General features: G+C 36.1%; 1 protein-coding gene and 1 long non-coding RNA gene across 3 annotated transcripts in view; one reads left to right on the top strand and one right to left on the bottom strand.

The window, feature by feature from the left end:
• CDK14 (cyclin dependent kinase 14) overlaps nucleotides 1-27,581 on the top strand; it is a 600,063-nt gene that overhangs the window by 209,295 nt on the left and 363,187 nt on the right. The gene's annotated exons all lie outside the window — the stretch shown is intronic.
• Nucleotides 1,736-27,581, bottom strand: part of LOC308645477 — a 95,492-nt gene continuing 69,646 nt past the window's right edge. The window contains exons 2-3 of the long non-coding RNA XR_014021223.1: nucleotides 18,412-18,555; nucleotides 1,736-1,862 (exon numbers count right to left, since the gene is read on the bottom strand). This is a non-coding gene — a long non-coding RNA (uncharacterized lncRNA). The remainder of the gene's footprint in view (nucleotides 1,863-18,411; nucleotides 18,556-27,581) is intronic.

The raw sequence follows: 27,581 nt of genomic DNA, 5'->3' as shown, positions 1-27,581 counted from the left end.
GCTTCCTCCAGCCATGCCTTATCCATCTATAGTTACCACTCAGTAGTCAATTTAGCTATCAATGGGTTAATCCAGTGTCAAGATGTGGGCCCTAATTATTGCCTAAAAGCTCCACCTCTGAACCTTACTGCCTTGGAGGTCATTCAATACATGAGATTCTTGGGGGACATTCCAGATCCAAATCATAATAAATACCAACTCAAAGTTGATCACAGACCTCAATGTTAGGCATGAAACTATAACACTCCTGGAAGAAAACCTGGTAGAAAATATTTTTGACATTCTATTAGGCAAAGATTTGTTGAATACAATAACAAAAGCAGAATTTCTAAATGAAGATTAGTTTACATACTGAAGTTTTGCTCTTGAAAAGCATTACTAAGAAAATGAAAAGACAAATCACAAATTGGGAAAAATATTTATTAATAATATGTCAGATAAAGAATTTATGTCTGAAACATATAAAGAGATCTCAAGCTCAATAATGAGAAGACTTTTACCATGTTTTTAAGTGGACACATTATTTAAATAGGGATTTTAACAAAGAAGATATGTAAATGGCTAATAAGTCTCTGAAATGATGCTCAAATTTGTCATTCATAAAGGAAATGAAAATTAAAACCATGGTGTGATGTTACTATATATCCAATAAAATGGATATAATTAAAAGGACAACAATACCAAATGTTTGGCAAGGACATATAGTAAATAGAGCCCAAATGCATTTTTTTGGGGGAGTATCAGATTATGGTCCAGCACTTTGGAAAACAATTATATAAATTTTTAAAGGTAAATATTAAATTTACGTTTGATCCAGTAACTCCACTTCTGGGTAAACAAAAACATACTTCCACACAAAGACATGTACATAAATGTTGCTAATATCACTATATAGAATTGCCCGAATCAGGAAACAATCCAAATTCCCATCAGTGTTGAATTGACAAGCAAAATATAAGCAATAAAAAGGAGCTAACTACAGATAACATGTTTTGACTTATTCAAACCTCAAAATATATTATGCTAATTTAAATAAGTTTGGTTGCATATATTTGAAATTCTCAGAAAAGACATATCCACAAATATAGAAATCAGATCAGTGGTTGCCTGGGAAGAGAAGTTGGGAGTGTGCTAACTATAAACTGTCATTGCTCTAAGGCTTAATGAAAATGTGGCAATAATGAATTGTGCATGTAATTGGACATCTCTATCAACTTACTAAAACCAGTGATTATACACTTAAAATCAGTGAATTTTACAATAGATTAATTTACACTTCAATGAAATTGTTTTAAAAAAAGGTAACCAATCTTGGTGTCATGTAAATAATACTTTCACAAATGAATCTTGAGTTATGGTAATGGCTACAGAACTCTTTATATTTACTAAAAAATTCATTGATTGTGTACATACATTAGGTATATTTTATGATTTGTAAATTATACCTCAAATATGTTTTCTCCTAATTTATAAAATGAGTTAATTTAAAAATACATTTATAAGTTATAAATAAAAAGAAAAGAAAGAAAAATAGCAATTTGGTGTCTCTGGCTATTTCTCTTTCTTCTAAATTCTTTGAACATGTTATTATTTGAAATAAAACTTATTGACTATAACCTCCTATAGCTGATACCTACTATTCTCCAAGACTTTCAAATTTATTAGTAGAGGAAGATAAATATGTTATCAATTGAATTATAGGATTGCAATGACAAAGACTATTGAAGGGAAAGAGAAACTCTCTGCTGGTCAGTTGAAGAGCCTTTCAAGTCATCGAAGAACAGGGCGCTCTCATCTTTGTTGCAGTCAGGTGGTCAACAGGAAGGTTTCAAGGGTTTCCTGTTGGTGCTGTCCAGCCTGTTCTGTCATGGCAAGACACATGGTACACATTTCACCATCAGAACTTTTTTTTTTTTTTAATTATCATCATTGCTGTTAGCTTTTGACAGTTCTAATCACAACATACTGTTCAGTGAGAACAGTATGTTGTGATGAAAAGTAAGGAAAAAAATCATTATATAACATATGTAGCCAAGAAACTGATTATAAATGGCTATTGACAAGTTGAAGTTTTATGACTCCATAGGAGAGAAGCAGCTAGAAAAGCTACATGTCAGAGCAAAGAGTGTCTCTTGCCCTTTTCAAGCCTGTGCCCTCCTAACCCCCTACTTGGACCAGCCTTCACAACCTCATTAAAATGCTGCCTCCTCCCTGAAATCTTTTTCGCTGTCATAGAAATGATCTCTTCCTTTTGAATTCTCTTTGTTTGTCTGTCTTTTGTTGTTGTTTGCTTATAATCTTGCTACATTATGTATTATATTATGATCAATTGTGTTCAATTATAAAGTATTGATAACTTTTAGGGCTGGGGTATAAAGCAAGTACTGACAGGTCAGTAACCCACTCTTTCTTTGCTGCCATCAAAATGAAAATAATTGAGGATACAGGTAGTGTTTTAATAATTTAAGAAGTAATAAAAAAAGAAAAAAGAGCTATATTGGTTTCTGAATTAAAAGAGAAAGAAATAACTTGTGTGGTCATGGGAGAGGATTTGGACTGAGCCTTCAAATTGACAGGATTCATATAAGGAGATATAAACAGAGAAAAACACGCCTGCTAAGGTAGCTGCCTGAAGTGGAAAAATTCTCCTCTACCACCCAGCTCCACCACCAATTTGACTGGCACAGGGGAAATTAGATCCCTTGGCAGTAGGTGTACGGGTTGCTCTAAAAGCTGTTTTAGTGAAAATTCTAGCTGTTCTTGTGTTTGCTCTTATTCCACTAGAAAGCTAATCTGGGTATTGTTCTGAGCAACATCTTATAAAGAAGTTTTTAGGACTTCTTTTTAACTGTTTGTTGCTATCGTTACTATTTGCATTTGTCATGATAGCCATTACTTTGACTGTTGTTGCTGAATCATTAATGTGGCCAGGGTATTGGGGGTGACAGGTAAGAAGGAAACCAGGTGACTGGTTTCTGTAAGAAAATGTTATGAAGTTTGGGGAAAAGGAGAATGGATAAGATACAAAGTGTGCCTCTGGTTTAGAGTTTCTTCAAGTCTGAGAATGAGTTGAAAGTTTTACTAAACAAGCGTTAAGTTTGAGCTTGATAGAATCATGAATAGAAACAAGGAAGTCAGATGTGGCAGTAGTGGTAGAGCCAAAATGACTGAATTTACCATGCAGTACGCTGAACCTGAGGTGATGGCCATTTATCTCAGTAGAAGTTACTGCATGGTAGGGTATGAGAGCTGAGAAGAGCTTTAGAGATTATGTAATTTGGATTTTTAATTTTACAAGAGAACCAACTGAGTCCTGGGGAGAAATTATGAGTAGGTACTTCAGACTCCCAAGAGCAAGGGAAGGGAGTTCAGGCATGGAGTGGAAGTCCTTTAAGTCATTACTATAGAGAAGATGGTCAGAGACCTGGCAGTGAGTCCCATCTCTAAAATGCAGCTCTCACAACAGATTATATATCTGATCTTACTTAGTGTGAAATGCCAAGAAAATAGGTCATTCAGATTTCTCTGTATTTCTCATTTTCTTTTGACATTTGGGAATGTGGTGGAGCTCTTCTAAGATCATCAAATAATTCCTATTTTAATTTTAACAAAATCCCAATTGATAGCATATGTGGGGAAAATGTACCATTTAGTATATTGTGAGAGAATTTTAGAGGTCAAAAGTTAAAGGAAACTTTAATATGGAACATTTATATTTTTTGGACACATGCCATCTCAGTCAAGTCCCTGAATACACCCATGAGAACTGAACTGATAGTAGTACTTTTTGAAAGTCCTAACGATTTGAACAGGACCCAAGAAAAAGAATTAAAGGAAATAATAAGCAAGAACTTGGCAGTGGTTCCATTATCTGTGAGCTGATACTCCCTTTTTTTCTGTCCTACAATTTAGAACTAGTGTTGGCAGGAACAGCAGCAAGAGTCAGTTTTAATGGTAACAACTTAGTATTATGGAAGTATTTATGATTATAAAATTTTCTTGATTGAGTTCTAGATTAGCTTTCCATTAGGGATCCTTTTGGAGGAGGAGGCCAGCAGCGAATTGTGCCATTTTCCATGATGAGCGCAGATTAGTATGGTTTGCTTGTTAAAGGTGATCTGTGTAATATTTTTTAAAAGTTCTAAATATGTAATAATCACTTAATAATGGTTGTTTCTGATGTTACTTTCTAAAAGCCTTTAATTAAACCATGAAAATTGTAAATGTTTGGGAAGCAGTTACACACTCCTCCTCTCTCAGGACTGCAGGGTTGATATGGACCAGGAGTAGATATTTTTCTCTGCTTTTCTTATGTTCATACAGTCGGAATATTACAGGTGATTGATGGTGGTTAAGGCAGCTATTAGCATCACCTACTCATTCTAACCATTAGTTGGTAAACACACAGAGTTGACCAGATGCATTCAAACCCAGGTCCAACTGACTCTAAAGCAGGCCTCTTAACACTAGGATGTGCTTCTTCCTGGGGCAAACCACAGACAGAGGTTAAGACTTCAGTTATTTGCTGCCACTTGGCTTAGAGTTATAGACTATACTCCAAATTCTGCTCCAGATTATTTTCTACTCTAACACACGCAGTTCTCTCTAAGAGGATTATGAATCACGATCAAGACGTGCCTGGCAGGAATTCACCCATAACCAATTAAATATTGGAAAAATGGATTAACCAAATATTAAACATCTTGCTATGTCATAAGGCAATTAATACCGCAGAACTTATTGATATTGCACATGGTAGAATTATTAGTGCAAAAGATTTTTTTTAATTGTTGCTCTATTGGATGAGTTAAACCAAACTGAAAATGGAAAAGAGCTACATATTACAATTTTGTTTGGAAATAATTGCTTTAGTGTTTTCAGAATTGAAGGTCACTGGCAATTTAGCTACAACTTGAATACCTGAATCTTCTATTTCCTGAAGATTTCTACCTCAGTAGTAGCTTATTGAAAATATTTGGATGACTGGGGATGTGGCTCAGGCGGTGGCACGTTTGCCTGTCATTCGTGCAGCCTGGGTTCAATCCTCAGCACCACATACAAACAAAGATGTTGTGTCTGCCTAGAACTAAAAAAAAAAAAAAAAAATATATATATATATATATATATATATATATATATATATAAATAAATATTAAAATTCTCTCTAAAAAAATAAGAAAATATTTGGAAAAATAAGCCATGCTGTTCTTTTTTTTTTTTAAGATGGAAAACATATTTATTTATTTTTACGTGGCGCTGAGGATCGAACCCAGTGCCTCATGTGTGTGATGCAAGCGGTCTACCACTGAGCTATATAACCTCAGCCCCAAACCCATGCTGTTCTAATTTCAGATTTACCTAAACTATTCAAAATGAAGTCACAAGAATATTCTAAATGAGCAAGTAATAGAAAACTTGGTTTGTTAGCAGTGATTTCCCCTCAACAATGAAAGTTGATGCATGTTATGGAAAAATTACTGGCACTGAATTTTCAGTACTTAATAGGAAATCCTACTTTCTTTAAGTAAACATACATTAATCCAAAAACATCTTAAGCAAAACAAGATATTGAAGCCTACAAAGAGCAAATGTCCAATATATTTTGTATATGTATATGTGATTTGTTACCCAGAGTTTTATTTGTACTCAGAGCAAATGTAAGACTAGAGAAAGATGTCGGCATATTAATTTAATAACTTGATAACCTACATATTGCTTTTGGGCTTCATAAAGCATCTGGGCAATTCCTTAAGCACAGGGATGGATTGCTTAGGACCATATGTACGGTTATTAGAGGAAGCTTTATGTGTCATTGGAGGGCAGTATGTGGCCTTTTATATTTCAGAGGTAAAGTGTAATGTAAAAACCAATTTGAGATGATAGTCAAGAACTGAGATTTTCAAACCTATGGGCTGTTCTTATAAAGAATGTTTATTCTTCTTTGGTGCACATGATTATACACATCAACACATCCCTGCAAATTAAATGCTTATGTTAGATAAACTCATGTTTAATAAGTACAATTTTGTGTTTTGCAGTTCCCTGGTGAAGATTTTTTTTTTAATTCATAGAAATAAATATATAAGAAACAGTCTTCTTATTAACCTCTGTGTGCCCCTTGAGTCATGGAATCAGTCTTTAGAGTGGAGAGAAGAAATTTCTTGAAGATTTTAAATGGGCATTTAAAATGTTTATGTTATGAGAGGTGTCTGTTCAGTTCCTTGGCTCATTTATTGATTGGGCTATTTTATTTTTTTGGTGTTTAACTTTTTGAGTTCTTTATATATCCTAGAAATTAGTGCTCTGATATGTAAGTGGTAAAAATTTGCTCCCAAGATGTAGGCTCTCTATTCACCTCACTGATTGTTTCTTTTGCGGAGAAGAAACTTTTTAGTTTGAATCCATCCTATTTTTGATTCTTGATTTTAATTCTTGTACTATAGGAGTCTTATTAAGGAAGTTGGGGGCTCATCCAACATGATGGAGCTTTGGGCCTACTTTTTCTCCTAATAGATACAGTGTCTCTGGTTTAATTCCTAGGATTTTGATCCACTTTGAGTTGAGTTTTATGCATGGTGAGATATAGGGGTTTAATTTCATTTTGTTGCATATGGATTTCCAGTTTTCCCAGCACCATTTGTTAAAGTGGCTCTCTTTTCTTCAATGTATGTTTTTGGTGCCTTTTACTAATAAACAATAACTGTAATTATGTGTCCTCTATTCTGTACCATTGGTCTACCAATCTATTTGGGTGCCAATACCATGTGGGTTTTGTTACTGTTGGTCTGTAGTATAGTTTAAGTTCTGGTATAGTGATGAAACCTGCTTCACTCTTCTTGCTAAGGATTGCTTTAGCTATTCTGGGGCTCTTATTTTTCCAGATGAATTTCAGTAAGCAAATATATGAAAAAATGTTCAACATCTAGCAATTAGAGAGATGCAAATCAAAACTACTCTAAGATTTCCTCTCACTCCAGTCAGAATGGCAGCTATTAAGAACACAAACAAGAATAAGTGTTGGCGAGGATGTGGGGAAAAAGGCATACTCATACATTGCTGGTCGAACTGCAAATTGGTGCAGCCAATATAGAAAGCACTATGCAGATTCCTTAGAAAGTTGGGAATGGAACCACCATTTGACCCAGATATCCCACTCCTTGGTCTATACCCAAAGGACTTAAAAACAACATATTACAGGGACACAGCCACATCAATGTTTATAGCAGCACAATTTATAATAGTTAAACTTTGGAACCAACCTAGATGCTCTTCAGTAGATGAATGGATAAAGAAAATATGGTATGTATACACAATGGAACATTACTGAGCAATAAAAGAGAATAAAATCATGACATTTTATTCATGGTAAATGGATGGAGTTGGAGAATATAATGCTAAGTGAAGTTAGCCAATCCCAAAAAACCAAATGGCGATTGTTTTTTTCTGATATAAGGAGGCTGATTCATAGTGCAGTTGGGAGGGGGAGCATGGGAGGATTAGAGGAACTCTAGATAAGGTAAAGGTGTGGGAGGGGAAGGGAGGGGACATAGGGGTAAAAAAAATGGTGTAATGAGATGGATATCATTACCCTAAGTACATGTATGAAGACATTAATAGTATGAATATACTTTATACATACCAGAGATATGAAAAATTGTGCTCTGTAGTGTAATATGAATTGTAATGCATTCTTCTGTCATATATAACAAATTAGAATAAAAAATAAATTAAAAATAAAAAGCATATGTTAAAAATCAGTCTTTTGAGATCTTCTAATTTTGTAAGGAAATTTGGTAACATTCCCCCAGTAGGAAGAGGAACATTTGCAATATCTAGCATCTGCCTTTTCTCTGTAAGGACAACAGAATTCCTCTTTTTGACACAATTTTCTTAAAGAACAATTCAATCAGTACTCATTAAGAAAACAAACATGATAATTTAACATAAGAATCAATGCATTTCCATAGAATTTTAAAAATAATCACTAAAATGTTTTTCCTTGAATTTTATCATAATTTCCACTTAGCAAAAACTCATGAACTTTTCCAATTTTTAGTTGTCCTCACACCATTTTGCAATTTGATACCTTTGCTGTTACCATTGACAATGCTCTTTTTCCTTAGGTTCTATTATGCCACACATTGCTGAGTTTTTTTTTTTTTTGTTGTTGTTGTTGTTATTGTTTGTTTGTTTTGTTTTGTTTTTGTGTGTCATGTTCCCAGGTTGGATAGATCAAATACAGCATGGGCAGTTAAGTTTGAATTTCATATAAATAATGAATGCTTTTTTATTTTATTTTATTTTTTAGTATAAGGTTGACCCTTGCGGTATTTAACCAGACATCCTATATTTTATTTGAAGTCCTCCCTCTTCCCTGTAGTGGTCTTCTCCACTTTCTGCTTTCTCTGGGCATCCCAGAAATGTATGGCCTTGACTCTTCTCATTTCCTCATGAGAATTCATCTCTCTTTATGGTACCAATTGTCACTTTTTGGTGATAATTTTTCAGTTCACATCTCTGCTTTGACACTGCCAGCACCAAATTTCAGACAACCTAGTGTAATTCCAGCTGGATATGCTACTGCTCTTTCCAGCTTCACACCAAACTCCTCTATTCTAAATACTTTGAACCAAGTATCCCACTGCCTTCAAGGTTGACATCGTGTTCATTGAACTCTCAGGTTGTCTGTGCTGGGGTCAATTTAGAGTCCTAAAGAGGAGTGTCCTCATAAGAAATGCACCAACATGTTTATACAATTTTCATCAAAATGACTACCATTTTCATGTCATTCCTTTTGAGTTTTGTTACTTAAATTCTATCTAGATTTAAAGTAGTGAAAAATCCTTGAAATGATTTATTTTGTGGGTCCCATGACTTTCTTTCAGTTTCTCCTATATTCTGCCACTAGATTAGTTCCCTTCCAACACAGTCTTAGGCCAGGTTCCTTGGAAATGAATGATGAGGCAGATTCTAGGAGATGGACTTGGCAAAGAGGTGAGGAAGGCACGGTGAGCTGGGAAAGAAGCTGATCCACAATGAAGTTGTGCCTGAAGCCTCAGTTGATCCATTACAGGGCTCCAAAGTTGTCAAAAATTGAGACCAAAGCTCAATTTTTTGTATATCTATCCTTCTTCTCCCAAGTGGCTTTCGAGGTGTTCCCTTTAAAAGATCCTCTAATTTCATTTCCTGAAGGGCAGGCCTTTGCTCTGTGACCACATATCACTTTCCTCCTGTCTTTCCCCTGAAGTGCCTGGCCCTGAGAAGCACACCCCCTCAGAGGGGGCACCAAGTGATGTTCCTGACAAACAACAGCTCTGGAGCAGACGAGGGACGCATGTGCTGGAGCTTACCTGGATGCCCCACCATCCACTACAATCAGGACCAGCATGTTATCTGTTGGGACTAGAGGTGTTTCCCTATCGTCTGGTTCTTCAAGATGAATGTCATATATCCTAGGGTCTCTCCATTATTAAACTCTGCCTTATTGCTCCTGGACCTAGTTTTCCCCCATTTCCAGTGTCCACCCTTCAGTCTAAGAAGGACTGTCCCCACCTGGAAGTTGTGTTCTTTAGTCTTTTCTACTTTGCCGTGCCCCCTCCACCTGACTCCATTTCATTAAGGCTGGTGCTTCTGGTGTCCTCCCTCTACAGCCCCCTTCTTTCTAAGTATTCTTTTATCACCAGCGTGTGAATCCTGCTTTTGGTTAGTCCTGTTTCTTTGCCAGTTCTATGGGTGCTATTCTTTTCTTCAACATTATATTCTTACAGAATGTGAGACATATGTTTAATTTTGTAGGTGTTCTTTACAGTGCGTAGCAGAAGGCTTGGCTCACCTTAGAGGATCAGTGAGTGGATGTTTTATTCTTTGATTATTTTTATTAAGTGGTACAGCCAAAATATTAATACCAAGAGTGATGAGATAAGACAGAGCTTTCTAGAAAGATTGCATTTGAGCTCAATGAGTGAAATTTCTGAGTATAACAATTGCATGTTTCTAAGGGTTTGTATGGCTCCTCTATAGTGATCTGAAATAGGATCATGAATTATTTGCTGCTGTTTCCTACTCCTCTTGTCCCAGTTCACTGTTACATTCTGTATTGGAACTACTAGAAACTAGGAGTCCCTTCTCTGTGATTCCAGATCACCTTTAGGAATTCTCTTTGTGCTCTATAGCCAGAATTGTTCTGCCTCTGCTCCTTACCTTCCTTCACTGCCCAGAATGAACTTACTTCCTGTATGCACAGAGAAGCCTCCCTTGGACAACCACCCGGAACCCTAAGTGCTTCTGGCCAGTGCTTCTTCATTTGCAAGAAATGGACAAAACTAATCTACAGTGGAGACATGACACGTCTTTTAGAATGCAAGAATGAATATGTGGACTTGGTGCTGTGTATTTATGATTTGTGCTTCTTTGTATTCCTATGATACTCTGAGTAATTTAAAAAAATTTTCTCTCTACTTGTTTTGCTGAGTCCCTCTTGTGAATAGGGACTAACATGTTGTTCCTCCTAAAGGTACAGGTTTTGAGATAATAGAAGCAAAGGAGTCATTGTCTTGGCCCTCTTTGTTTACCCTCTTCACAGTGGCTCTGGGGAGAACATGGGGGTCACTGAGCTTCAAAGTTTGAAATTCTTCTGCTAATAGAGCCAAGCTATCGGACTTTTTCCTCATGTCTTCTTAATTTCTCTACTCCAAAGGAAATATTTTTACTCTTTACCATCAGAAATATTTAAAGAATAATTGTTGGTCACACTGTTTCTTAATGTTATAAGTAGAACCATAATTAGTCTAGTTCAAACTACCTAAAAGGGTAAAGATTGAGGCATCGGGAGCAGTTCTTGTTATTACTTTTTTATGGTGCTAAGATTTCCAACAACAGAGAGAAAAGACCCTGTGGGGTTTTTTTTGTTTTGTTTTGTTTTGTTTTTTTGCTTGTGCTTAATTGGTGCATGTTAATGTGAGCATTGGAAGAAAGGCGGGAACAGCAGTGTGGGCAGCAAATCATAGCAGAGCAGAGCAGGTAGGTTTGCATCAGCTTCACCAGGTCTCACCTTGATCCTGGCTCGTAGTAGGCATGTGAGCTTGAGCACATTGCTTATCCTCTTCTCTAACAGGAAGTGACAATGCTTTCTTCCTGCGCCAGATTCCTGTGAGAACTGGGCAGAATGAGAGCAGAGCTCCAGACCCACACTGTAATAGTTATTGCTATGGTGACATGGGATTGGAATAGAGAGGACACATATCTCCAACCCATTATTTTGAATGCACAGTATTTTTATAAAGATAACAACTATTAGCCAGTTTTTGTTTGTTTGGGAAATAAAAATCAGTATAAAAAATAAGTCCTACTCTTTCAACAAAACACAAAATTTTGTGCAAGAATTAAACAATAATTTTATGGCCATGTATTGGCAAGTTATCCAAAATCTTTCATAAATACAAAGGGAATCTAACATAAATGAAGATTTTTATGAGATGAGGTTTGTCAGGGAAGGCTGTGTTAACAAATGTAGATATGCACTGAGTTGTGATTTGGGACGTTAATCATAGTGATGAGATATACTGTGTTGATTCTGCATTGACTCTAAACTGAGGCCTTGACTTCCTGCTTTGCATGCATTAGCTTAGCAAATGCACACAACTGCTTATGAGTTGTAGCTACTGGGATTATCCTCATCATAGGCAAGAAGATCCAAAGCCTTGGGGAAAGGATGTCAGTTGCCAAGAGCCACCCAATTTGTGCAGGAATGAGACAGATGTCTGTGTCCAAAGCCCTTCTGGCCATTGCCATCATCCTAAGAGTGAACATCCTGTTGGTAGAGGATAGTACTAAAATGGTCTTGGAAACAGTTCTCTCTGGAGAGCTGTGAGTCTGTTGGAGTCTGTGTTTATCTTAATTCCTGAGAGAAGAGTACCCAAAATGTAATGTGTGGGCTGGGGATGTAGCTCAGTTGGTAGAGGGCTTGCCTCACCTCATACCACGAGGAACAAAAAAGGTAGTGTGTAGTGGAAAGTAAGTGGATTTGGAATGAGAGCTGGTTTCAAGCCTCTGCTGCTTGATTGTGGCTGTGTGGCTGTGGACAAGTCACTCAACAAAGCTGAGCACCTGTTTCTTCCACATGAAAGAACTTTGAGAAATAATGTAATTTGTCACTTTGCCCTAGGGGCTACTAAAATGATCTCCTGGGTTTATGAAATTGTCAAGCACTAGCAAAAGTGTTATTTTTGTTAATAGTTTAAATGATATTATGATGATAATAATAAAGATATGATGATGATGACAAAATACAAATGATAGTACTACTTTTAAAAAGTAATAAAAATAGACAATAATAGCTTAGAGTCAGATGGTTTCAAGGATTGAATTGCTCTTCACTGGCAAAATTTTAAATATTTCATGATTAAGTTGTTTTGGTAGATTTGCAGTTTATGTCCTTCTTGGCTCAAACAAGCAATTAAATTCTCCTCAGGAAATCGTGAAAGTTACTTTGGTTGTACAGCCCATGCTGCTGAAATTTTGGCTTCAGTTCAGGATTTATGGAGAAATTAGCATCAGAATTACTGGTGGCCTATTCATAATGAATAGGATGATGTACATAGCTAAAACTTATGCATAGCTGAAGTGCTTTGAATCTCACCATGTAGGTGGGAGGTAGAGACTGCAGTCCTAATTCACAGAGAAATGTAGCCAGCCACAGGTGTGTGATGGTATTCTTATGTAAGTGAGCACTTGATTTGGGCTAGAACTTGCTAATTTATCAGAGGATCCCTCCAATTTAGCAACTGAGATTTTTCAAGGGCCCTGGAGCCTTCCAGGAAAACTTTCCTATAAATGAGAGATAATGGCCTCTTTGGAGTCACTCAAAGAACCTCTTTCTAAGTAAAATACCTATAGAAACCACTGAAACCAAAGTACAATTCTTTTTCTTTTTTTAAAATATTTATTTATTTAGTTTTAGGTGGACACAATATCTTTATTTTCTTTTATGCTGAGGATCGAACCCAGTGCCTCACGCATGCCAGGTGAGTGCACTATCACTTGAGCCACATCCCGAGCCCAAAGTACAACTATTTCTAAAAATTAAACTTACTTATTCTTAGAGGGACAATTTTAGAGGTAGAAAACATCTATTTCATACCTCTGGTAGCCTTTTCCCTTGCCTGTCTTGGCCTGGTATAAGAAAAGAGATGTCTTGAAAGTGATTATTTTTAGAGAAAAAAAAAATTGGTATACTTATTTTGTAGAAGATAATGTAATACACAGATTATGGGAAAACACAATTCTAACATTTTTTTCTTGATAGAATGAACCTTAATATCAGGAATTTGTGAATTATTTTTAATAAGCTGTTCTGGCAAATTGACTAATTCTGACAGACATAATTTCTGAATCATATGTATACTTATCATTGTTTAAAAGGTTTTGTGACTCATTTTTTGACATCAAAATGACCGTAGAGTAAGGTAGTGATGTCTCTGTTAGTCAAAAGTCCTAACAGTTTTATTTTTTAGGTTAAAGGTTTGTTAGTCATCTGTATAAAAACTTCAGATTGATTTTGGAATTCTAGCTATTTTATAATTTTTCTTTCCAGAGAAATTGAGCAAGGGTGCCAATTAATTCTAGCCATTGGAACGAATTATGTATGAATGTCCCTAGATTCAACCTCTAGTAACTTAGGGGAAGGTGCTTAAATGCTATAATTGGCAACCAAAAAACTTTGTAGACCTTTAGTCCATTCACTTTGACTGAATTCTTGAATGAAGCATTGGTTTCTTTGTCACATTTGTTAAGAACTCAGTGTCCCTGGAACTTTGGCTGTCTCTGTGGAGATACCAGTTCTAGTAGGAAGGGGAAGTCAAGGGAGAGCTTTGAAAGAAAAATTTTACTTTAAATGTTTTATGATTTTGAAATTTCTTATTATTTAAATTTACATATTCATTTGCATGCATTTTTTAAAAAATCAATTGACTTTACTTTAAGACTAGTTTTAGGTATACAGAAAAATTGAGTGGAAAGTTCAGAATTCCCATAAACCCTCTACCCTGGCATGGAGTTTCCCCTATTGTTAGCATCTTTGTATTAGTGTGGTACCTTTGTTACAAGTGATGAACAAATATTGATTATTGTTAAGTAAAGCCATAATTTACATCAGAGTTTACTGTCTTGTACAATTCAATTGTTTTTAAGAAATGCATGATGTCATCTACCCATCATTACATTAGCATATAAAATAGTTTCATGATCCCTAAATTCTCCTATCCTCTTCATCCTGCCAAACCTTACTCAATGCCTGTCAACCACTGATCTTTTTACTGTCTCTATAGTTTTCCTTCTCCAGATATGATATAGTGGGAATTATAGAGGTTGTAGCCTTTTCAGATAGGACTCTTTCACTTAGCAATATATATTTCAAGTTTCTTTCATGATTTCAGGAAATCATAAAAGTTAATTTAGTTGTACAGCTCATGCTGCTGAAATTTTTGGCTTCAGTTCAGGATTTATGAACAAATTAGCATCAGAATTACTAGCGGCCTATTCATGAAGAATAGAATGATGTACATAGCTAAAACTTATGCATAGCTGAAGTGATTTTAGGAAATCATGAAAGTCACTTTGATTGTAAAAGTAAAGTCTTTGTGTGTGGCTTAATAGCTCATTTCTTTTGATGTGGAATAATTTCCCATTGTATGGATATAGCATAGATCATTTCTACATTTACCTACTGAAGGACATCTTGATTGATCCCTGGTTTTGGTAATAAAGTGATTATAAACATTCCTGTGCAGGTTTTGAGTGGGTTTAAGTTTTTAGCTCATTTGGGTACTTAATTTCTATTTACCTGGCACTGAGATCAAGTAGACACTGAGTGTATAGATGAGGGCCAATAAAAGTACACCGTTTTTATGGGAGTGGAAAATGGGGGAGCAGGGGCTGTGGAAGGTTTAAAGCATGGGTCTTGCAAAATGTGTCAGCCTGCCTCCTGCCAGTGCATCAGTGCAGTATGAGGGAAGCCAAAGGAACATTTCCTACATGGCCGTAGTCAGAACAGCCTACAGGAGTACCAACTGAACAGACTTAGTAAGTCCCAGTTGCAAGCCTAGATAAGTTAGTTCCCATAAAGCTGCATTTATAAATTTTATGTGCTTGGTTCTTTTTTAAGCATTCAAATGCCTTGATCCAGTGATTAGAACTTCTCTCAGTGCTTAAACTGTACTTGTAAACCTAATAAAACAAAAAATTTTAGTAGAGTTCTTCAGAAGCATTCTAATATTGGTAGGCAGCTAATAAATTTCTCTTAGACCTTTTAATTTAATATCTCGAGTTTAAAATAAATTGAAATTATAAGTACAGTTTATTATTATATCATTTATTATAAACATAATAAATACGTTATCATCAAAGTATTGAACTTTGTCCTAATGTTTACACATTGATTACTAAACTTAACATCAAAGTTTGTAATATCGAGATTTTCATTTTAAATCATTATGTCTCTATTTAAAACCCAACAGAGTTCTGACACCGGGGATATCTAGAGTTATCCTCCCAGGAAGGGTGGCCTTGTTGTATGCAGTGATTTAGGAGACTTAACCAGCTAGAGATTGCCTGGTGCCTGGTGGAGATTGCCATGTATGGCTGGTGGAGTATATGGCATTCTCCTCCCTCAGCCATAGTGGGACACCTGGTGCCATTTTGTGTGATCAGCATTACAACCAGGGGATTCCAAGTCTATTCTAGAGGTACTCTTTTTTTCTCACTTGACTCTGCAGTTCCATAAATCAGGCACTTAACTTCTTTCTACTGATCTTTCATTGGATTGTATATTTTCTTCATATATTCTTTTTCCTATTGGTTAGGTTAGAACGTGTGTGTGTGTGTGTGTGTGTGTGTGTGTGTGTGTGTGGTGCTGGAGATTTTATCCAGGACCACGTGCATGGGAGCAAGCATTTTAACACTAAGCTATACATCCAGCCCAGGTCAGAATTCTTAAAAGCCACTTTAATCTAATAGTACTGCATTCTCCATATCTTCCACACCTCTGTCTGACAGCTATGCCAATTTTTTTGTAGTGATGCTCATCTGATGGTTAAATGAATTACTGATAGAATAGTGACCACGAACCATGTGTCTTAAGGAGAGCTATAGAAATAACATCATTTTAGAACTCAGGTATTTGAAGTCTTTCATTTAGTTATATTGTAGATGAATACATCTTGTGACCAAACGAGTTCCAAGAGTTCATTGTGTACACAAGAGTTTCATTATGAAGTACAGATTTTATATTAGGTTATGAGGACTGACTTGCCCCTTTCAACTCTCACTGACCCGCCTCTTTCAGCCCTTACATCTAGTCCAGCAGTGAATTTTGTTGGAAGCACCTGAGGAATAAGATCTGCAGTCTGACAACTTCTCACCAATTCCTTGGCTGCCATTATCTCTAGCTTAGGTTCTTCTCTTGAACTTCGTGCTGACTGGCTCCCCCTCCATCTTTCAGATAGCAATTGCCATAATCTTATAACATAGGCCTGGTGTTAAATATGTATGTGTTATTTTGTCACCATCAGCCATACAATAGCTATTATTAGAATAAAATCCAAATTCTTTGCCCATATGCTCTAGATCCTGTCTTCTCTTTAGTTTCACACCCCGTCCGTTTCCTTAGCCAGACTGTCTTTCTTATTCTTTGACCACTCAGCACAAGTGAGTTTCTACTTCAGAACCTTTGGATTTATTTGCTTAATCCTTCAACTTTCAGCCCTTTCATATTAGCATGCCCCTCGCTTCGCTTCAGTCATATCTCTGCCCAAAGCTGACCCTCCAGAGTCATGTTCAAGGGATACATGTTATCCCCCTTTCTGATTTAGACTCTCCCTGCCTTTATACATACTTAACCCTAATTCCACTTACTCCATGGTTCCTTAACTGGCTTATTTTGTCCTTATCAATTGCTGGCATTGTCCCATGTATTTATATATTGTTAAAAGTGCTGTGTGACTTCAACACCTAGAATAATTTCTTACACTAGTAAGTGTTCAGCAATACTTGTACAATACACACTTGCTGAATAGATGAATAAATAGCTCCCTATTATGAGAGAAAGCTCAGTAAAAGCCAAGGCTTTGCCTGTCTGATTTATAGCTGCATCCCAGTGCAGATAGCAAGCATTCAATGCATATCTGTTGCTTGAATGATGGACTGATTTGAGTTCAGCTCTCTGTGAGGCATATTAAATCCTGGTTTTACATTCCCCTCCTGAGGTTTTCCTTACTGACAGAAAACTCCCTCCCACTTCCCTTATCCCCATCCCAAGCAATGGAGAGGCTGAATAGAATCTTTTTAAAATTACATGAGAGCCTAATTAAAACACTTGTAGTTGGGTCCTTAGCTGATTGATTTCGTTTTCCTCTGTCCTATGTCTTTATTTATTTATTTTTTTAAGGAGTCAATTTATCAAGTCGTAAATATGTATGTCCTATGTCTTTATGTCATATAAAACTAGAAATCAAATTAATGGTATAAGCATAACTCTCAGAATAAAATGGAATGCTTGAAATTATTTGAAGACTTAAGAGTTGCTAAAGCAAGCTGTCATCTGCAGCCAGGAACTTACATTAAGCATTGCTTTTTACAATTTTTTAAAGCCATTTTATATAGAGTAATTTATAATAAATACACACCATTTAAAATAAAATAAGCATGTTTAAAAGGAATAGACCTGAAAATCCCCTATACAAGTTTGAATTTTAAAAATATCAATCAGGATGAAAGAAATGAATACACTGCTAACATTGAAGTGCCATTCTGGATAAAGTGAGCTCTGTGTTTGCAAGTACTACCCACTGAGGGGGCACTTACCCCAATATTATCTTAAGCATGTGTGTGATATATCAGGTTAAATAAAAATACTTACATTTCAGATATAAGTCATGAAGAGGAGCTTATGAAAAAGGCTCTGAAGAAGTTTTTTTTCAGGGAATCCCTCCCCCCCAGTGCCATGGGACACCATCCTGTGGTGAACCAGGGATGAGAAGGTCACCAGGTAAGGCCTGGGTGAATGTTTCCGGAACTCTGCAGAGCCTCTCCTCATGCTGGTAGCCATAGTTCCAGCCTTCTCCTCATCACCACCATGATGGCACTTAGCTCTCAACTTCTCTGTCCTTTTCTTTCTGTGGAGTCCGTGGGATTCAGAATCACTAGGCCCTGGCATGACTTCAGTTCTGTCATTTACTCTCTTGTGGGCTCATTTCTTTTTAACTCTTTTTAATGTTCTGTAAAAATGGGGGTGCTTCCAACTATCAGTTGATCAATTTTGGCAATCACCTCGTTTACAACATTTGTAGAATCATTAGTCAGATGGTGGCTGTGACATACTTAGCAGGTAAGGGCTTGGGTTGTGATTTGGGAACATACCTGCAAATCAGAATGCCCAAAAGATCCTTGGAGAGCCTCCAGAAGCACATCCCCAGCTACACTGAGTCCTTGAGGCTGGGTTTCAGGGATCATCTTTTTCAAGTTCCCCATGGGTTTTATGGCTTATTCACATTTGAGACTACTCTGCTGGGAAGCACAGCAAAAATTTTAAGGCATGGTTTCTGCCTTCAAGACTCTGAGTTTAGTTAGAAAATGAAAACAAACATATTAGATGATGTTTGGACATTGGTTTTTCGTTTGTTCAATTGATAGAATGGAGGGGAGCCTAGACAAGAAAACATGAGGTTGGTGTCCTTGATTTATTGCTGGATAAGGCGCCAGATTTTCTGATTGGTTTAGCAAGGTTTGTTTTAGTGTATCAATCACTAGTTCAGTTTCTTTGTAGCCTTCTATGTAGCTCCCCCCAACCTTCCCACAGCTGGTAAGATTTTTTGAAAGAACTTAACAATAGACCCATCCATTTTGACTGAATTTGTTTTTATGTGTGAATATAAACAAAATCCTCACATCTTTTATAAATGAAGTTACATTTCCTTTCAGAGCCCTTTAACAAGGAGAACTTAATAGTTCTTCTAATCTTAAGGACAATTTACAAACATTTAAATCAATTGAACCAGCTGCCTTGTTAGAATACTATTCTGGCAGTGACTAAAGGGCTTTTTGGTCATGATGAAATCAATTATTAGTTCTTCATATTTTTCCTCTTACAGTTTTATGGTAAAAAAGGTCATTGGCTTTCAGAAACTTTATTGTAAGGATTTCTATAGTAAGTGATCTGAAAATAATATGGAATCCTAAAAATTATATTTCTACTTTGCATCTATCACTTAGCATATGTAATTATTAATATGTATATTTCTGGAAATTAGTTTGCAGGAGATATTAATCAACAATGCTAGTAGGTGTTCTCTGAGAAAAAGTCCTGATTATCAAATAAATTAGGTTTCTTAATACAATGGAAATACATGTGCATAGATACTCTCTTGTTTGAAGTTGAGTAAAAAGCAAATGATCTTGGAGGCTGAAATGTAGAACCTGAGGGGCCTTGTTTGTAAAAGGTTGCAGTTTTATTGTGAGTGCAATGGGAAACCACTGGAGTAATTGGGAAGAAACTGCAAGTTTTGTTTGTTTGTAAGGGAATGTTTTAAACTGATTTACGTTTTAAAGACTACTTTGCATTTGCATTTTTAGTAGACTGGGAAGAAGGATGTTGATAATTTAAATTAGCTTGATTACATGGAGGCGATATATTTTTGGTGATACTCCTAATGGAAATGAATGTTAGAATGATCCAAGGGATAAGAGAAAAAATAGGAATCAAGGCCAATTTCTAGGGTTTATTTGTTTAGCATCTACTGAAATGTGATACATTGTTGCAAATAACTGATTTGGGGGCAGATCTGTGGGGAAATTAAAGATCCTTTGCAATGCCTATCAGTCATCCATTTCAAGATGTCTGCTAGTTAGCAGATGTATAAGGCTAGCGCTCAAAGAGGCACCAAGACTACAGGGAAAAACTGGAGCTTTATCATGAATAAATTGTAATTAAAGTCCCAGAAGTGGATGAGATAATCTTCTGAGAGCATGTAGGTAAAAAAAAGAGGGCCCAAGAAACAGCTCAGTGTTTAGATATCAGTTCCAGGAAGAGGAGGAGGCAGCAAAGGTGACTGAAAGAGATGTAGGGGGCAAGACAAATAAAGAATAAAGGTCCTGAAAAAGGAAAGAGTAGTCAAATTTGTCCAGTGTTTTGAAAGAAAGCAATTGATGAGAAAGAATGGAAGAGAGGGATGCCAAATTATGCTACCTTGTGGACCAATCAGCAGCTAATCAGAGGAATTAGCAAGAATTGGCATCTGTAGAAAGAGTAACTGTGAATTGGTTGCTATGGGTTGCTTAGGATGGCAGATGAGAGGTAGAGAACTTGAAGTCAAGGGAGAACTTTTTAAGATGATGCTAGGGTGTGTTTGAGGGGAATGATCTAGTAGAAAGAGAAAAGCTACCAAGAGAGAATAGTTAATTACTAGAAGGAAGTAAAAAATGGTGATTGAATTTGCCCTTGATAGGAGCAGTATATGGCAGATTCTATGAATGCAAATGTACCTGTTATGTGTAAGATTCTGTATAAGACCATAATAATCAGAGTTAAAGCATGTTAATAGTAAATTGTTGGAGAAGTGGGAAGTGATCCTGTTGTTCTAAATTGCTTCACTATTACTGCCTGCTTTCTTCACCTCTTCCTGCCTTTTCCAAGTCACATATAGTAGGATTGCAATGCTAGTACAGTTTTTTTTTTGTGTGTGTGTGTGTGTGTGTGTGTGTGTGTGTGCACATGTGTGTTTCTCCAACCACTAAACTGCAAGTAGAATGTTCCACCACTTTGGGGGTCACAGTTTTTTTTAAAATCTAATTGACCTTTTCTTTGCAGGAAAATATAAAATTATAAGAGGTTTCATGAACTTCAGGTGTTTCTTGGACACCTGGCACTTGCCCGAGGTCTCCAGATTGAGTCAGATCTAGAGTTCTGTGAAATAACTAGGCCATTTCTCTCGGTGCTTTTAGATTACATAGCAATAATTATTCCTTGGAATTGTTATTGGGTGTGAAGTTCATGTGAGAAAAAGTCTCTATGCTATAGTTTGTTTTTAAAATTCCATACTTCTGCAAAATATTTTAAAAGTAATATTTATAATTGAAGTAAATATAGTCTGCAGACTGGTAAGTTTGTTACAGTAGAACATGATTTTTAGAGTCATTACAGATTACACTGAGGGAGCTGAAATTGGGCCAGCTGTCATTCTCCCTAACAGCACCCTTTTAAAATTGATCTCTGGTTTATATAATCAAAGGCTGACATGTCATCTCTGTGTGGAGAAAGACTTCTCAGGCCCTGCCAGTGTATCAGAGATGGATTCAAAAGCCAGGCAGAACCTGTCCTTCATTGGTTCTTACTACTGGATTTTCCCTTGTGGCTCCTGCTAGCCCTGGTCAGGGGCAGACAGATGTGTGGGTACTGTCTCCAGTACTGAGGTATGCACGGACTTTGTAGGCTGAACCTTAGATTTCTGATTTTTTAAAACATTAGTGTTACGAGGTATATATTGAATACTTCCTGATGTATGGATTTTCAGGCATAGGTGGGTTTCTTAACAGGATTGGGGGGGTTTTCTTTGAAAAACATATAGTATGTTTGTTGTTTCCATGACACAAATTATGGACCATATGCTGATGTAGCAGATTTTCTGGTGGTTAATGAGAAATTTTATAGAAAGTTTGGGTTAAAAAGGTGATAAGATCTGATCCCATTGATTCATTTAAGGGGGGAGGAGTCAATCAAGTCCCGAAGTTAATTGACTCACCTACAGCTGCAGAGATAATAGTATAGGATTGATGCTATATTTGGAATTCCTGTGCCTTTCCCTACTGGGCTCATGCCCCCTAACTCCATGCAAAGAAGTTCATTAACCAGTAGGAGCACTCTTACTGTTTCATTGTGGTAGAAGCCACAGCAAGTTCGTTTTCTGGTGGCCAATGTTGTAAGCAGTAGGCCCTTTGCTTTCTTCTCCCTTATTCCTTTCTCACAGAATATGGCATTTCATGGTCTCTATTTGTTTCACTGTGTTTCTCTATATTCAGAAACAGGTGGCAAATTTGTTCCTTAGGAGCATAGAAAGGTCTTGTGAAAACTGCATATTTTATATAAGAAACAAGTAACTATTTTTTGGGCATTTTTCTTCAGAATCAGAATGGAATGTGTTACTGAGTGCTTATGAATAGTGGATATTTTTTCCTTTTTAAAATTATTTCTTAGCATTGTGTGGTTCTTCGTGCCCCATGTTTGTACTGATACAAGGTCTGCTTGCTGAGGTGTTCATGTGACCCACATTTATTGTCTGCCTACCATGTAGACATCTGGAATTTGTATAAAAGGAGTGGAGGCTAAGAGCTAAGCAGGCTGTCATTTACACTTTGGGATGGAGGATGACAGCCTGGAAATACCTTGCTCCAGAGGACAATCTGGTGTGTGTGTGTGTGTGTGTGTGTGTGTGTGTACACATATTTTTTTTTCTTCTAAGAAGAACTTGCTGTCTTATTACCTTGTCATCATGAGAAACTGCCGGCCTTTTTGACCCAAGATATTCTTTTCTTCCATCTCTTTCTAGCTTAGCAACTGCCTATTTTCCTTTCCAAGTGCTGTGTTATTTTAAATGAGTGGAAAAGACTGTAGGTGCTATTTTTTTCCCCTGGGGTGTGTATATGGGGAAGGTTGGGATCGGTAGAATGATATTAAAGAACCAAGAGATGAGCAAAACTCAAATCTTACTTGTAATTTGAGCCATAAGGTTCATGATCCTTAAAATAAAATATAAGAAGTCTGTTCATTTTTTAAAAGCCTTAGTGATTAGTCAAAAATATTCAATAGAACAACCAGAATAGGACATTGCCTGAAAATTAATCATAAAAACCCTTTTGATATATCAAGACTTGGATGTTCATTCCCATCCTTTGTTCTGCTGGGGTAGGGCTGGTGGAATGGAAAATGCAAAGGAAATTTGTAGCCTGAGCTCATGATAGAAGAACGTGGAAGCTCTAGAAAAGTTGTATGAATTCCACTGAGAAATAGCTCATGGTACTGCTTTTCCTCACCTGATCTTTCTTTCTTTTCTTTTTCTTTTTTTTTTTTTCAGTTGTTGATGGACCTTTATTTTATTTATTTTTATGTAGTGCTGAGGATCAAACCCAGTGCCTCACACATGCCAGGCAAGTGCTCTACCGCTGAGCCACAACCCTAGCCCTGTTCTTGTTTTATTTATTCACTTGCACTTCAGTGCTCTTTGTCCACAACCAAATAATTGAATTTTACCTTTGTAATAGAAGATGGAACAGACTTCCTAACATGCAGTCTCAAATCCTGAACAGCTTAAAACAATCTCCATTTAGAATAATTATGGAAACATGAGGGATGTTCCTTTATTTTTTGTCTTCACTGTTTCTGTTTATTAAAATACAAATGTGCATGCACACACACACACACACACAACTTCATCTCTATATGGTGACATATGAATAGAAAAAAATTGGGAGGAAAGACACCAAATTGTGGTTTTTCTACCACTTGGGATTACAATGGATTTCCTTTTTTTTGTTTGTTTTTTACCTTTTGAATTGTTTAACTTTTCTTTTGAGGTGAATAGATTTTATTTTCATAATCAGTAAAAACTGCAGCTTTTTTAAAAAAATATTTATTTTAATTTGTTATACATGATGGCAGAATGCAATTCAATTCATATTACACATATAGAGAACAGTTTTTCAGGTCTCTATTTGTATACAAAGTGGCTTCACACCATTTGTGTCTTCATACATATACTTAGGGTAATAATGACCATCTCATTCCACCATCTTTTCCACCCCCATACCCCCTCCCTTCCCTTTGGCCTACTAAAGTTCCTCCGTTCCTCCCATGCTTCCCTCTGATCCCTATTCTGAGTCAGCATCCTCATATCAAAGAAAACATTTGGCCTTTGTTTTTTTGGTATTGGCTTACTTCAGTTAGCATTATATTCTCCAACTCCATCCATTTACCTGAAAATGCCATGATTTTGTTCTCTTTTAATTCCGAATAATATTTCATTGTGTATATATACCACATTTTTCCTATCCATTCATAGCAATTAGAGAATGCAAGTCAAAACTACTCTAAGATTTCATCTCACTGCAGTCAGAATGGCAGCTATTAAGAATATAAACAACAATAAGTGTTGGCAAGGATGTGGGAGAAAAGACACACTCATACATTGCTGGTGGGACTACAAATTGGTGCTGCCAATATGGAAAGCAATATGGAGATTCCTTGGAAAACTTGGACTGGAACTACCATTTGACCCCGCTATCCCAGTCCTTGGTTTATACCCAAAAGGATTTAAAAACAGCATACTACAGAGATACAGCCATATCAGTGTTTATAGCAGCACAATTCACAATAGCTAAAAACTATAGTTTCTATTTCAAAAACAAGCCACAGGGAATTTTGAGGACATTGAAGCTATTCTGTGTCATACCGCCACGGTGAACACATTTTGTCTTTGTCATAACCCATGGAATGTGAAACACAAAGAGTACATCAGCTGTAAGAGATGTGGCCCACTGAAGCAAGATGTTATTGATAGAGGAAATTGGAAGTGAGGAAGGAAAAGGAAAAATATGAAATTCTTGCTCAATTTTGGTATAAACATAAAACTCCTCTAAAAAATTTTATTATTTAAAAATAAAATTAATATAGACTGTTGCTAAATTTGCACTGGTAACTGAGAATGTTGCTTAGTTTTCCCATGTTATGAGATTTTACCCACAGCAGCATGATATGTGAAGTTTTGGGTGTAATAATGGTGTTTTAATAATATATACACAGTTATCAATGTTTTCAGTGGAACAGAGGGAGCTGGGAGGATTAGAAAGTGGATTGTGTTTAGTTGAGGGTATTTATTTTTATTTTATTTTTATTTGATTTGATTAACATGTATTACTTGTACATATTAATGGGGTTCAGAATGATTTTTCAGCACGGGCACACAGAGTACTGATCAAACTAGGGGAATTGCATTTCTGTGTTCTTATCATTTATTTTGGATTCTCTGAGTGCCTCTTTTCTACATCGTTATAAAAATTAATAATTGGTTATTGAGAACTGTGGGCATTCCTTTGTGCTGTTAAAATACCCAAACTTATTCCTTCTATATAACTGTGTTTTGTTACCCATTATCTAATAACTTCCTTTAGAGGTTACTTCTTCTGTTCCTGGTAGTTTCAGACACTTTCTGTGCAAAAGGAAGAAGCTAATTTTTATAGAGTGTTCATTTGGAGGGTTCTGTGCTATGTTTCACATGTAGTCTTTGTAGAGTAGTATCCTTGTGATATAGGCCTTATCCTCATGTTAATAAGGAAAAGCTTGAGCAAGGTCAAAAGCTTGCAAGGGCAATACCTAAAATTCAGATCAACCTGACACTATGTTCTTTTTACTTACTGTAGTCAAAACTATGATATAACTTATTTCATTACATAAAATAAGGCAAATTTAACACTTCAAGATATTATTTTGATCCTGTGAAACTATCATTTGACATTTTGAAAATGTTAGGTATCTGATTTCATTTTCTTTGTTCTTGTTTAATGATTCCCACAGGTCCTTGGTACTGTGAGAGTCCTCTATGAAAGCTTCATGAGGGTTTGAAAGAAGCCAGCTTGAGATGTGGAATGTTCACTTTCTAGTGAACTGCATGAAAGACGACAGAGAGAGTGTGTTCCCGAAAATAGTTTGGTATTACAACTTGGAAAATAGAGGCAGAGGGAAAGAGAGTTAGAACAAGTGGCAATGATTGGAAAAGGCAGAAGCCACTAGAAAAGCCTTTTGAAACAAAAAGATATCTTTGTTTTGAAAGAAGCAGAATGTATTCAACACAATCTGAATCTAAACACACACATGCGCACACATATGCATACATTAATAATTAACATCACTGATTGCAAAAGTTGGCACTATAGTTAACAAGTAGCTAATAATAAGTGCTCCATGCAACCAGAAGATAATGTTAGAACCTGGAACCCTAGTTTGTAAAACTCACTTATCTTTTTCTTAGTGTCTGAGTTGAATAAGGACCTGAACTTACAAGTGAAGCAGACATGGCATTTCCTGATTTATGGTGTACATCTTTCACAAGGATACAAAAACCTTAGTGCTAACTTTGCTTTTATTGGAGAGATTTGCACAGCAATGGAAATTCCCCCACTTATTTTTATTGGACCCAAAGCATTATTGTTCTATTTATGGAGAGTGTCTTACTGTTAATCATTTAGTTTGTTTGTTTTAAGTAGATGAAAGGAATATTGTTAGCTCCTTAAATTCATACCTTTTTGTCAAAAATGGTGATGTTTGGTTTGAGGTCATATGAATTTGATTTAAACCAAAAATTTGTACCCGATGGTATCAGTTTTCTTCAATCTCTAATATTTCAATTCTTTAGTCCATTAGTTTCAGCCATTTTCTTCCTTCAAAAATGCATACTTATATTTTAATGTAACTCATATATACTTGTCACACTGAGATGAGATGTAAGTTTTAATTTTAAAGCAGTGATTTATCTTAATTTTTAAGATTAATTTTGTAGCTTTATAAGAAAGTTGATTAATGATCATTATTTTATTCATTAATTGACAGGGATGTGGGCATAACTCAGTGGTAGAGTGCTTGCCTAGCATGCATGAAGCCCTGAGTTCAATCCCCAATATCCTAGTATTATTACCATTATTATTATTATTGATGACATTGCTTAAGCCATTGAGAATTTATGTCTCCATGTCAGTAGGCTAACTTTCTATATGAACAATATTATTAGTGATCTGAATTTTAAGTATCAATGTTATTAGAGAAAAGAACATTTTTTTAAATACAGAATTTTATTTAGAAACTGTTTAGAAGTAGGAAAAAACCCTATCAAGAAAGACAAGGTGGAAAATGGGTTCCCGACAAAATGGAATTTTAGGGCAACAAAAGTCTAAAAGGCCACAAAAGAGAACTAGCACCACAGTCATTTGAACAATGGCTAGTTACTTGCATTTTTTTTTGGCATTGTTAATCCATGAGTCTGTACTAAACACAGCATGCACTAAATAGCAACTTTATCATAAAATACCCTGTTTTCTACACACATTTTAGGACATACTACCACCATAAACAGATCAATATAAACACATCAGGGGATGAACAATCTCAGTAGTGGGTAACATATATTTTGCTGAATTCTGCCAACCAAGGGTCTTAATAGGGCATGGGCAAAGCAAATAAAGGAGAGTTAAGGATTGAAATATTTTAAATATTAATAATTAACTCAGACATGGTACTGTATTTTCTGCAAAAAAAAAAAAATCAACATTTAGTAACTTACTAGTGTTTTATCTCCAAAAAGCTTAGTGCACTGGCAAAGTATTTGGATAACAGTAGAGAGCCGTGGACAGCAGATACCGAAAACACCCCAGCCTTGTAGATCCCAAGATAACAATGGCCTTAACTGATCACTCCCTTTGCTAGAGGTTCAGCAAGAGCTTGCAGCATGATAACTTGCCTGCTGTACTTCCAATGCCAAGCAGCAAACTTA

Source organism: Spermophilus citellus (genome assembly GCF_964194105.1).
Source record: "Spermophilus citellus genome assembly, chromosome: 3".
NCBI classification, from domain to species: domain Eukaryota; kingdom Metazoa; phylum Chordata; class Mammalia; order Rodentia; family Sciuridae; genus Spermophilus; species Spermophilus citellus.
This window is presented reverse-complemented; position numbering and strand designations above follow the sequence as displayed.